At 33.0% G+C, this 12,926-nt stretch overlaps 1 long non-coding RNA gene across 2 annotated transcripts in view; it reads left to right on the forward strand.

The window, feature by feature from the left end:
- The first annotated feature begins 8,317 nt into the window (after positions 1–8,317).
- Positions 8,318–12,926, forward strand: part of LOC129942807 (uncharacterized) — a 44,413-nt gene continuing 39,804 nt past the window's right edge. For both annotated transcript variants that reach the window (XR_008781100.1, XR_008781101.1), the window contains exons 1-2: positions 8,318–8,924; positions 9,049–9,371. This is a non-coding gene — a long non-coding RNA (uncharacterized LOC129942807). The remainder of the gene's footprint in view (positions 8,925–9,048; positions 9,372–12,926) is intronic.

A 12,926-nucleotide genomic window follows, 5' to 3' on the forward strand; every position in this document is an offset into this window, starting at 1 on the left:
TTTTGGCTTGTTGGCGTAACGCTTATCTTTTACGGCACCCCAAAAATAATAGCCCAACGCTGTGAAATAGTAGCTCCAAGGTGGCCAAATAACAACATAAGCTCTGTTGCTGATAATGCGACTTCAAACAGAGGGCCCAAAAAATCGAGTGTAGCTTCGGCTATGTAGCAAGTAGTGCCATCCTTTATCCTCCTCTTCAATTTTTGTAAACAAAAATTCGTTCAACATTCGCCATAAACTGCAACGGCTACTCCTTGCTCATTTTCGAAGAAAATTGGCTCATTTATGGCTCTGGACCAAATTCCGCACCGAATAGGGACTCGTTTTGGGTGTATCGGCTTTTCAATGTATGCATTCGGGTGTTCTGTGCCCCAAATGCAACAAATTTGATAATTTACATACCCGCCAAGTTCAAAATGAGCTTCATCTAAAAAGATGATTTTTTCGGCCTCTTCTCTCTTAGTCGATCGGAGCCAATATTCCAAAGCATATACTCTCCTTCTAATTCTTTCCAAGATAACCAAGTGAGTTATTAGAGCACCTTTCAAAATATGGGAATTTTACTCAAATTTCGGAAGAATTAAGGCTTTATAGATTCTAGCTAAATCTGAATATTAATGAACTGCATTGACGGAGAACACCTAAACCTTAGCAGCATTTTTAGCGAAGTCAAATATTTTATTATACTACAAGAGATTGTTTGTCAAGCACATACCTGATACTTAAAGCTGTTCAATCTTCTTGATGCTTGTGCCAATCATGGATAGTAACATGGGTGAGGGTTACACTTGTGTGACAGAAGACGCCATTAAGTTTTCGAGACAATAAACAAAGACGGTTTTCGATTTTAAGCTGCCGTTCTTTCTGTCACAGCTTTAATCCATCACTTCATGAGACTTGGTTCTTCTTAATCTTTGAACATTGTTTGGTTTTCGACCATGTTTTTGTAATCACTGGAGTGTTATATACTTCTTTTCTAGACAACCTTACCTTCATCTGTTCTTCAAGTTAAACTATTCTCCTTCTTTTAATGCTCTCTTTCCATGGTAAGCTTTAGACCAAAAGAAAATTTAAGGTACTCGTATTTGGCAGTAGTGAAGCATGTCACATCTGAAAATTGAAAATTTTTACCTTTTTGTTTGTAATGTTTATAAAAATCGATTATGTTCCTTTTAGTTTCATGCGAAATGTTTACCTTCAATCCCTTACTTTATCTACGGAATGTTCTAATTTTTGTGAAGCCTACGTAGCTCCGTATGGCTATCATAGCGGTAATTTTCACTATCCCTTTTCAAAATAAAGGTAAAATTTTGGTCCCAGGACACTTCCTTGTGGTACACCAACCTCAATTTCTTTAGTTCCGAGTTATTTTTCTCTTTCTGTCATCAAGAGACTTCGTTCGAAAAAAAATAATTTCAGTATTTCGTATTACTGTCTGGGAAGTTTGTTCTCAAGTTCCAAATGCCAAACCCTTCTTAAGACTTCATCAAAATCTAAGAATATAGCCAAGCACACTTGTCTTCCTACCACATCATTAATTTGATGTTGTTCTTAGCCTATCGTAAAATGTTTCTAAATCCCAACTCATATCTCAGAATAAATCTCATATCTTATCTTCTATTACATTGCTGAGGCTTTTCACTATGAGTTTTTTAAAAACTCTTTCCATGATTTTACAATCGATATTAATCTTTAAGATGTTACTTCTGTTTTTTGTTAGCTTCTTTGTTTAGATATAACAATGGCTGCTGCAGTCTGTAATTTTCCTAAGCAGTTATGGCACACAGGTGACAATTTTCGACAAACTCAATTATTTTGTATGTTTTTGTTAATATGGCCTTGAATAAATCTGATGTCATCCACTTTAATTCAAAGAAATCGTTCAACCAAAACATCAGTATTGTTTTTGGCATAAGACCTCCATCTCAAAACATTAACAAACAAATAGAAACAAAAAACTATTAAGTCTCGCAAAGCAATTTCTAATCGAATTATACGACTTGTCCTTGGCTGTCGACACCGCGTCTTTCTTAACGTTTTTACCCTTTGTCAACACCGAATAATGTTTGTTCTACAACCGACAATAACAATATCACCCCATCGCCTCTCTACCACCGCACTGCCTCGCCTTGCCACGTCGCATTCAGAAAAATACATTTTTAAAAATTACATCAGCCAAAAGCAATCGTACGATATTATTCTCATTTCTTAGCATAGTTGATATATAGTTTAGGTTATACCCCTAGATAGTTTCTGAAGCTATGTATATCCCAAACCGACTTTCGGTCTCGAACAACCCTCGTTAAAATAATCATCTACCCCACATAAACGAACGGGGAACTGTAGTGGAATCTATTTTTCTTTATTTCATAAATAACCACAGGAGAAGGAAAAAAAATATATTTAATTTTGCTGCTTACCTCATGTAAATATATACGTCCCATTGTTATTCAGCGTTTTCCCAGCTCCACCATTCCAACCTCAAAATACCTCCCCATCCCACTTTCTAAGTATAGTAAACAATATTAAGTCTTACAGCTTTTGCTTTCAACGCTTCAACCATGTCACCTCACCCAGTCACCCTCTCCAACCCCCTCGTCGAAAGAAGGGAGAATGCAACATGCAGCAACAGCAAAAACGATGTTACATCACCCACTGCCACTCGAGGTGTCTGCACCAGAACCTGTCGATTTGTTGGACACTGCTGACGACAACGGCCAAAGCCAAACGAGAACGACTAAAAACGTTCGAACGCTCGGTGATAAGTCTTTCAAAATCAATAAAAAATCAAATAAATTAAATTAAATGAGCTAAATGTCTGAAGTGAATGCCGAAGGGGTGCGGTACGGTGGTGGGGCCAGAAGAATGTGATTTATTTTACTTACCACAGCAACAACCAACCCCAATATACACATAATGGCTATACGGCCGGCACCCCTTGCTTGCTTTAAACCCCTTTAACACTTTCTTGCTTTGAGTTTACGTTTTAATGATTTGTTGGCACCAAGCAGTCTGGCGAGTATGCCGGTCGAGAATTCCGTTATATTCCGTTGCCAGAAGCAAGTATTATGTAGTATACTCGACTTGTACACCTTTCCTCCTGCAACTATAAGAACTGTCATTAATAGCTGGGAATTTTTGATGTGCCGCGTGCAAGGAACATCGATAATTTTTTGTTTTGCTGAAATAAAATAAATTTAAAACAACAACAACAAAACACATCAAAAGCTTGTTAAATCAGATGACAATATTTTGGCACGATTTTCCATGTCACTCAAAAAAGAAAATGACATCAATTATTGACATAAGCAAAGCAAAGTCCCAACCCAACTAAAGGCTTTTACGTACGTATGCATAAATAAATCTCAGATAAAAACAAAATTGTTTTAGCTGTCAAGTTGACAGGTGAAAAGTAACACAGTGAGTTTGATTTTTGTCTTTTTTTCAATTTAAAAAATAAAACACCAAAAACAAACAGAACTAAGGTAGATACGAGTAATGCATTGACGTATTTGTGCGTCAACTAGGAATTGACAGCTTCTGCTCTGAACTTAAAGCTGCCAATTTTATTTCAATTCATTTTAGTTTTTAACATTCTTTTTTTTTTGGTATAGGTATCAAAGTCTTAAAAAGTAAACGGCCTCATCTCGGAAAAACAATCCTAGGTCTTTAACCCCTTCAATTGAACTTTTGCTTGTGATTAAATTTGCACGAAAATTTATTCTTGCTTTCAAATGTTTTATTGATGTATTCCATCTTATAACATATGCATATCTCTTGCAGAATAAAAGATTTGCATAATTCTTAGCCCTGATATATGTAACTGCTTATAAAATACAAATATATTTAGGATAGGTACACGGAACAAAAATAAAATGTTTAAACTCTTTAAAAAATGATTTGTTCTTTTCTTTGCTTTTCTTGAAAGACTTGTTCTCCCAAATGCGTTCATTTTCGATATATGAGTCTTTTCTAAAGATTAAAGAGTTGGGTTTTTAAATAAAGTGTATTATTTTAAAAAGTTTAGATTTTTAAATTATCAATGGTGGAAAGCTTTAAACAACTAAGTAAAATGCTAAAGCCATTTTTAGCAATTTACTAAGCTTAAAAGATGACAAACCTAATTTAAACGATTTTAACATCTTACTATCTTTTCACAATTTTCTAAAGCTTAAATCAAGGAACAGCTACTTAAAATTTTATCAGCTTCCTTAGTCCATATGACATCTGTACCCGTCGTCGCTGCAATGGCCCAGTCTACAGTTAGGAATTTCTATTTATAGGTCCGTTTAAGGTTGTTTGCTTTGTTTATTTTCACGAACTGTCACTTATTAGGCATGTTCGGATGTCTGTTTTCTAATAAAAGGCGAATTAGCAAATTTCTACTTGGCAAAGCTAAAAGAAAGGTTTACAATTTTGGAGTCGCTTAATAATTGCATAATATTTAAAAAATTGCTACTTACTAAAATTTTTTTAAAATTTTACGCCAATGATTTTAAAAGGAAACACAAATTTGGATTGCAATTGCTAATATTCATACCAAGTTATGCTTCGTTTACACTTGACTTAAATATGACTTGTTATGACTTAAAAATGACTTAATATATGAAAAATATCCAAAGACTTTTCTACTATTTTCACATTATTTTTATAACAAATACGTTTAATCAGATATTGAAAACAAAAAGAGAACAAAGTTTAAGAAACAGTTCTCCCAACTGAAGTTTAATTTTCCATTCAAATTCGATTTGGCGTTAATAATAAAGAAAGTGTAGTTTTCGCACATCTAATCGAGTGATCAATCATCAAGAGTGGTTTAATTTTCTTCAATCAAAATTTGTCAAAAGTGAGTTAATCATACAATTTTATCCTTATAAAGTCAAGTTTATGATTGAAACAATTTTTGTATTGTGCAATTGTCGCACAAATTCGAAAATGAGAAAAAATTTAAACAATTCGAGCTACATTTTCATACATTTTTTAGACTGAGAGAAAGGCGAAATTTATGAACACACCCCTGCAAAATAAATTCAAGAATTGACATTTGGGCAAGCATATGCTTTCTTGACAATGTCAGTGGAACCAACAATTATATTTTGTAATTCGAATACTCTCTTCGAAGTAAGTTTTACTTGGTATACTCAGCCATAACGAAACTTTCAAGTTTAACAATCAACTTTCTTGCAATCAGTATCAATTGATAGCTGATAAATATCCAAATTTAAGACTTAACCAGCCTTATGATAAGATATTTGGAGATTTAAATTATTTTACACAAAAAAAAATATAAAATGCATTTTGGCCAATTTTAATAAGCTTAATTTCTCAATAAATAAAGTTAAAAGGTTTACCAATTATCAACTGACAGTTCAACCTTATTTTTTTCAAAAATTTGACATTTTGTTGGTTAGCGATAAGTTTTCGTCTTTAATTTTCATCCCACTGTACAGTGTGTTGCATCAGTGTAGAATAGGGCTGTTTTATAACTTGTGGTCTATTTCTTTGTAATTTGTATCAACAGCAAAATAAATTTGCATTTGTACTCAAAATGAAAAGACATTACTGCCCAGCAACTATATTACGAGTACGCACTCATAACAAAAAGGGCAATTGTTGCCAGGCGCATCAAACTAAGATGTAAAAGGATTAATTGAATAATTCATTTGGTTAGCACTTCAGATGAAACGGAAATGAAAAAAAATACATTTTAAAAATACACGATAGCTTTTTGATGTTTATTTTTATAAAATGAATAATATTTGAATACAAAACAGGAATTGGGTTCAATGACTGGGAGAAAAGATTCCTTTGAAATTGATTTATTCTTTTTTTAAATGGAACAAATTTTACATTTTTTGATTCCTGTAAAGGAGCAATGACTTTTGAAACCTTTTTCCTTTGTATATAGTGGTATAAAAACATTCAGTTGTCAAGTTTTACATCTACAATTTAAACAGTTATTTTTAAGTGTGAGTTTATTTAAAACGAAAAGCCCATTTTTCGACCACTTTTTACAGTCGTGTATGGTATCAAAACGGAGCACTACAGCGCTAATTGGATCTCAGGCTAGGTTGCCTTGAAAAGAAAGTCTTTTCATTACAAAATAGAAACCCAAACTGAACAAAAATCAAGTGACAGTTGTCAAAAAGACTAACTTATAAAAAAGTATTGCCAGATTGAAAAGCACACGTCTAAATAAATACCAGTTATGTTAATGCATTTAAATTGTGTTTCTAATAAGATTGTTTTGGTGTGCATTAGAAAAACGTTTTTGAATGCTTTGTTCGATTCCTTAAATATGAAGTAATAGGTGCAACTTTCCATTACTCAAGTTTATTACCAAAGTTAGTTACTTTCTCGAATGAGAGAGCTAATTGACATGACAATTTATAGAAAAAAGTTGTGAATGACCAAATGCTCCAGCTTATTGGAACCAAATGTAGCCGATTGTTGGATGATTGATTTTTGGAAATGGTAATTTTGCATATTGACGAATAAATCAGCGAACAGATTTATTATGTAGAAAGGAAATTTCCACAAGATGGAAGGTTTTTTTTGTCACTACACCAATCACAAAAGATTGCGTCAATTTAGTTTGACATTCGCAACTGTCAAACCATAATCAATAACCAATTGAAACTTCTTATACAGCTAAACAAAATTGAGTCGTCATTCAAATGAATCGTTGGAATTCGTTTGACAGGTCGTTTATAGCAATCATTGAAAATTTCTTTAACTTAAAAAAAAATGAATGATTGAAAACCACCGGACATTTGTTCTGACAGAATGCTCTCATTGGTGTTGTATAAAATTGAAACACAAATCAGCTGTTGAAGAAAATGAATTTCCGACAGTAAATAAGAAAAAAGTCATTTCTTACCAAAAATAACTGTGCAACATAAAAACTTTTTTCTCAAAAATAATTCCTTAAGTGGTTAAAATTCAAACTAATTTTTCGTACTTTGTATTACTAAACAGTTTAAAACTATAGGTATTCCTATAAGACCGACTTAGTATCCCAAAAATTCCGCTTATGTCATAATTTGTTTGTCATTTCAAAAAATCGCTTTTATGTGTTTTTATTCTAAAGTATCATGTAAAGTTAGCTATTACTAGATAAATAGGCAGGAAAATGCTTTTCAAAAACTAAAGTTTCCTGAAGTTCTTAGCCATGCGTAAAAATGTATTTATACATACTTTTAAGCAAATACATTATATTAGCTCATTACGTTGAAACAACCCTATATTTTAGCACTCAGCATAAAAAAGGCCTTAACATGGAATTCTAATTAAATCACTTTACCCCCCTTGTGCTCTGTGAGGGTTGAATTTATCGCCCCTCGTTTTATAGCATAAATGAAAAACACATCCAAATATGTAAGTACCTTAATGTATAGGCATACAGAAGGAATGAACTCCCTAAACTGACGCCAGAAATTGTAAGTGTAATCAATTCATTTTTCGTTTTGACAACTACCTATCAATTTCTCAGAAAGTGTACCTATTTATATCCCTAGAAACCCAAGCACAGGAACCTAAATAATGCTTCACATCCCCAGTCCCACTCTGTCTAAATAGACATAACCCTACACCAGGTACACATCATCCAACAAATTGCCAGCAACAATCAAAATATAAAACAGCCAATGGAACAAAAAAGAAAAACAAAATACCTTCTTATGTATGTAGGTATACAACATCCAAAAAGAAAGGAATGTTTGACCTTTAAAGCGAGCTGACCAAAAGTATAGCAAGCACAACACAATATCATCGAAACAAACCTCAGAGGAAGGAAAAACTAAGACTGAACAAATTCTGGCACTGCATCAAAAATGACGTCAAAAAAGAAAATTCATATACCTACTTTACGTATAGAAGTATCCTATATATTTTTTTAACTATTTGTTATTATAGACTTCAAGTGGAAAAACCCAAGATGAAAATCTTCTTAAAAATAAAGAAAGAATATTAAAATAAAATTTAGACATTTTTTTTGTTGTCATGTACAAAGAAAATGTATTTACATATAACTGTATACCTAAGTATGTTGAGATCTGTCAAAATGTATAAAACCGTTTTATTTTTGACAAATGCATGCAAAATTCATTTTAAAGGCACCTTTTGCTTCTGTACCCGTTGCCAAATAAAAGAACAAATCAGCCCCAAAAATAGATGTGCGAAATATAAGGAAAAAAAACTGTTTTTTTCCTTTCGACTAGTATACGAGAGTATATTTAAGGCAAGCACACATCAGCACAGTTACAGTTGTTTAAAGAACACGAACAAGAACAAAATGAGAAAAGAACAAAACGAAAAATCCATTGACAGAAAGTGAGAGCCGAGCCAAAGATATAAGAAAACATAGAGACGAACGATGAGAGCTTGAAAGGCTTCCCTCTCAGTGCGACTGCGCCCTTAGGCTATGTACAACAAATCAGCCGGGATCATATGTTTAAATTAAGAGAAACACAGAAAAGAAACAGCATGAATGTCAGAAAGTAGATAGAAGATAACCCCAATTACTCTTTATGCCTGTTTCCATTATTTATCGTTGTTTGTTTTGTGGTACATTATTTTCAAAAAAGCCGGTTACATAGCAATCATATGGTTATCTATCTATCACACCGTTTGCTGTGTCTATCTACTTGCATATGGCCTCCCGGTGTATGTGCCCTTCCTTCAACCCTCTTTAGAAGGGGTGTATCAGCTGTTCAACGAACAACAACGAGTTTTTCAAAGAAATCGAAGAGGACTGTGAGGTGAAGGCAGGCAGGGGCATTGGAAAAATCGCTGTAAGTTTAGTCAGTAATTATTCTTCTTTCGTTTGGTATTTGACTTTTTTCTAAGCAAGATGGAAATTGAAGGTTTTCCGAGATGGGTGAAAATCTGAATTACTTTTCCAGGAGCGTCGGTGATACTAAGAGGTTAAGGAGGAAAAGGATGTGTCCAAAAAGTCAATCAAATTGTTTTATTTTCTTATTTTTTTTAATTAAATTTAAAGTTTTCCATTTCATCAATTGGGGTATTTTTCATTCTTTCATTTTACAGATTTACTGCCAGCTTGGCATGCTTTAAGTTGTATGGGTACGTGTGACAAAATCCACTAACACACATTAAAATAACCAAACACTTTCGGCCCGGACCCGGACAGACCCGGTGTCTATTTTAGCTGTGCAGCCCTATGTGTGCAGCTGAAGCTCTTGCTGTTGCTGCACAAGCTACACTACAGCTACAGGCAGGCACTAAATAGAGAGACGATTTCATTTTCATGTGACTGCGACTTATGTAAACGAAACGAACACCGCACCACCGCACCGGTCGGAACGAAATAGCCGCAGACTCATAAAAAGACACCACTCTGAGAATTTTAGGTAGGTACTTAATCTTTTTTTGTTGTTGTACTTGTACCTATTGCAAGTGAATTTCGTGTATCCAATTCATTCACCCCCTCGAAAAACACTTGGCCAAAGAGATTACAATGGCAAGGCAATTGTTACATGAAACATTTCCAAATAATAAAACAAAAAATAGCACACTAAACGAAAAGACATTAAGGAGACCATCATCCTCGCACCTCGCAAACACTTTACGATTGTAGGAAGGTGGGTATAGGTATACCCAGAGCTCAGAACTTTTATGAATGCGCTTAAATTGTGTAACTTTGTCACTGTTCCTTATGGGTAGAAGGAGGAGGAGAAGGTTTATTTATATGGAGGTGCTTCTATGGACTAGAATAATAATACTTATATATCTACATTGATATAAAGCCCTTTTTTTTAAGCCGCTTTTCACAAGCAACATCAACTATGGAGTATAGAATAGATGTAGACAGTAAAAATTAGTTCCTTACCCCCTATTTCTGAGTATTCACTATTAACTGTGTTCAGATTCAGAAGAGGGTGAACTACTTGCATAGGGAATGGAACTCATCAGCTGTTTTGTTTCAAAATGGATACAAATAGCCATTAAGGTTTAAGCAAGCTTTTGATGTAAGATTTTGTGTGAAATTGTGGGTGAGTATCTAGATGCACGTAAGGGTGGTGGCTCCCAGGCATTAAGTCATGGTTTACTTATCAAGGATTCAAAACAGATTTTGAAATTATGTTTACTTGAAAGGTTTTGTTTTCAACTCCCAACCTGTCCTGTTATTGATGAATTATGAACTTTAAATAGTTACCGGCGCAAGATTTGTATTGGAAAACTCTTAAAGTTTTAAGAAAAAAGATTTTCAAGAGAAAACTTTACAAAACGAAATTAAAAATTTCAAGGTTAGCAATAAAAAATAACAAGATTAAGAAGAGAGTGAACAAATTAGTTCAGGCTTCATTATTTATGAAATCATAATGTTTAAAAGTTAGGTTAACAAATATAAAACATTATAATTTAATGGTATTATAAAATTGGAGACGAATAAAAAAAACACGCATACGCCATGGTGTACCCAAACGAGTTTTTTTTTTCTGTATTATGAATTAAGTCCAAGAAAATCAAATATCGAGTCTTTTTTAAGAGCTTGATTACTTTAAATAATATTCAATTCAATTCAATTCAAATATTCATTTATTGCAAGTAATCATTATATATTTTTTTTCAAAAGCGCTTTTGAATGTTTAAGCATTGGCTTAGCTGTTAGCTTATAAGGGTCGCCCAATCTTATAATAAACCTATTGACTTACAACTCTCAACTATTCCTGTGTGCGAGTGCTGTTGTCAGGAATGGAAGGGACGTACAATTTTAGGCCGAATCCGAACGGCTAATTTGAGAAAGCACTTTTTCATGGCAAGAATTACTCTTGAAGGATTTGTCCTTTTCTCGAATGCGGTATTAATTAAGGTATAACAGGCAGGGATTGAACCCAAGACCCCTTACCCAAGCTGATCCATTTAAAATTTCAATCGTTTCCTGTACTGATACTGATGGTTTACAAAAACATACTCTTCTTTGTTGGTTAAAAATTCGAAAACACTGATGAAATGAAAGCAACCTTTTTTATCTCTCAAGTTACATAAATTGCAAAATTGGTACAGAAGCTTCCGCTGTATGGTTTTTCATTTAAATGTAAAAGTTCGCATCTTGATTTAAAAATTATGGAAATATCTTTATAGGAGAAAGAATATTAGAAGCAGTTTTTGTCACACAAGCCATAATTAAGCTGGCTGTAGAGTAATCTGCTCTCCGATTAACGGGCATTTTTTATCATCTGATTTCGTTAAGATTCTTCAAGTTTTTGGATGACTTCTCAGAACTTCGTTTTCATCTAAGCAATATTGTTGAGATTGATCTGCACATTTTCTCCACAGGAAGCAGCAATTTTTCCCATTTCCGTATCCACCAGTTATTATTCCGAATTCCGTAGAATATCATTACCTACACATAACGTGGTTTCCCGTAGATCAAGCTTGTAACTTTAGACTTAAAGTACAAAATTTTGGCAATTTAATATTTCAAGACAAACTAAAGTTGATATAAGTTCTCTGTGATTATTATTTGGTTGATAAATTCATGGCATTAGTTTTAGTATGTTTTCACTGTTCTGAAATTAAACGATTCATTATGTACTGCCAAAGCTTACCGAACAGAAACGTCAACACGTTTTGACATTCTCAACTGTCAAACCATAGACAGCTATCGAAATTTCATATGCACTTAAAAAATCAGAGAGTTCAGAGAACAATAAAATTAAATTCGTTCGCAATCGAAAAATACTCAAAATTGTTTTCAGAAGCAAATACACTTTTTTTAAACTAAACATTTTAATGCGTTCAGGACTTTGTTGCGGAAGACAGAAGTATCGTAAATTAAAATAAAAAAGTGCATATAGTTTTTTCTTAAATTAATTAAATTTGTATGAAATCTGATCTGGTGAATTGAGAATCTTGGCATATCTCTACTTTTCAAGGTGCTTGAAATTAAAATAAAAAGTTTTAAGTAAGAAGCCTTAGTTCGTGTGTACGTACATTCGTAAGTTTGTATACCTTTTTTCATCGGACATACATATGTCATGAACTGTCAAAGATATAGATAAATACAGTTTGAAAAAAAACTATGCATCATTTATCGTATTCAGAAAACTCAGGGACAAGATATTATTAAAATAATTTCTTTTTTTTTTGGTAATTTTCAATTTTCTGACGAACTAGAAGACATAAAGCCATCTAGTTTTCATTTTTTGATCAAATATAAATAAAATCAATAAATTAAAAAAAAAAACATTAAAATATAAAAATTATACACTTTAAATCTTTTTTTAACTTTTTTTTGCACAAATTTTGAGTTTAAAACAATTTTTTCCAAAACTAGTTTTGACTTGAAAAAAAAAACAATCTAATAGATAAAAGAGTTGGCTTTAAAAATGTATAAAACTTAGTTTTAAGTATTACCAATATTATTTAATAATTTGTTTCCATTTAACGTACATATTTTTAAATTACCCCTACCGCATAGACGGGGTTAGATAGACCCACACTTGTCTTGGTATAAAATGCTTGTTTTTAACTCTTCTATACAAATCCGTCATTAAACTTTGTCGCCTGAGTTATTGTACTCTCCCTGAAAAATCGATTTAACTCTTCTTCTTACAAAAAAAAAATAAAACTTTAACAAACTTAAAGAACTCTTACAAAATGCCTTAGACAGACTAATACTTTGGGCTGATCGGTGTGGGCTGGGTGTCAACCCAAACAAAACTGATTTAGTCTTATTTTCGAGGAGATACAAAATTCCATTAGACAACCCTAGCCATATTAAAGGAATCTAATTAAAATTCTCAGACGAGGCTAAATACCTGGGTCGTGTCTTGGATAAAAAACTGAATTGGAAACTCATCGTACAGAAAAGAGCCAAAAAAGCTACTGCAGCTCTCTTTTCGAAAAAAAGCTATTGGTAATAAATAAGGTTTACAACCCAAAATCACGCATTAGCTATA

The sequence above is a fragment of the Eupeodes corollae genome, chromosome 1, assembly GCF_945859685.1.
Source record: "Eupeodes corollae chromosome 1, idEupCoro1.1, whole genome shotgun sequence".
NCBI lineage: Eukaryota > Metazoa > Arthropoda > Insecta > Diptera > Syrphidae > Eupeodes > Eupeodes corollae.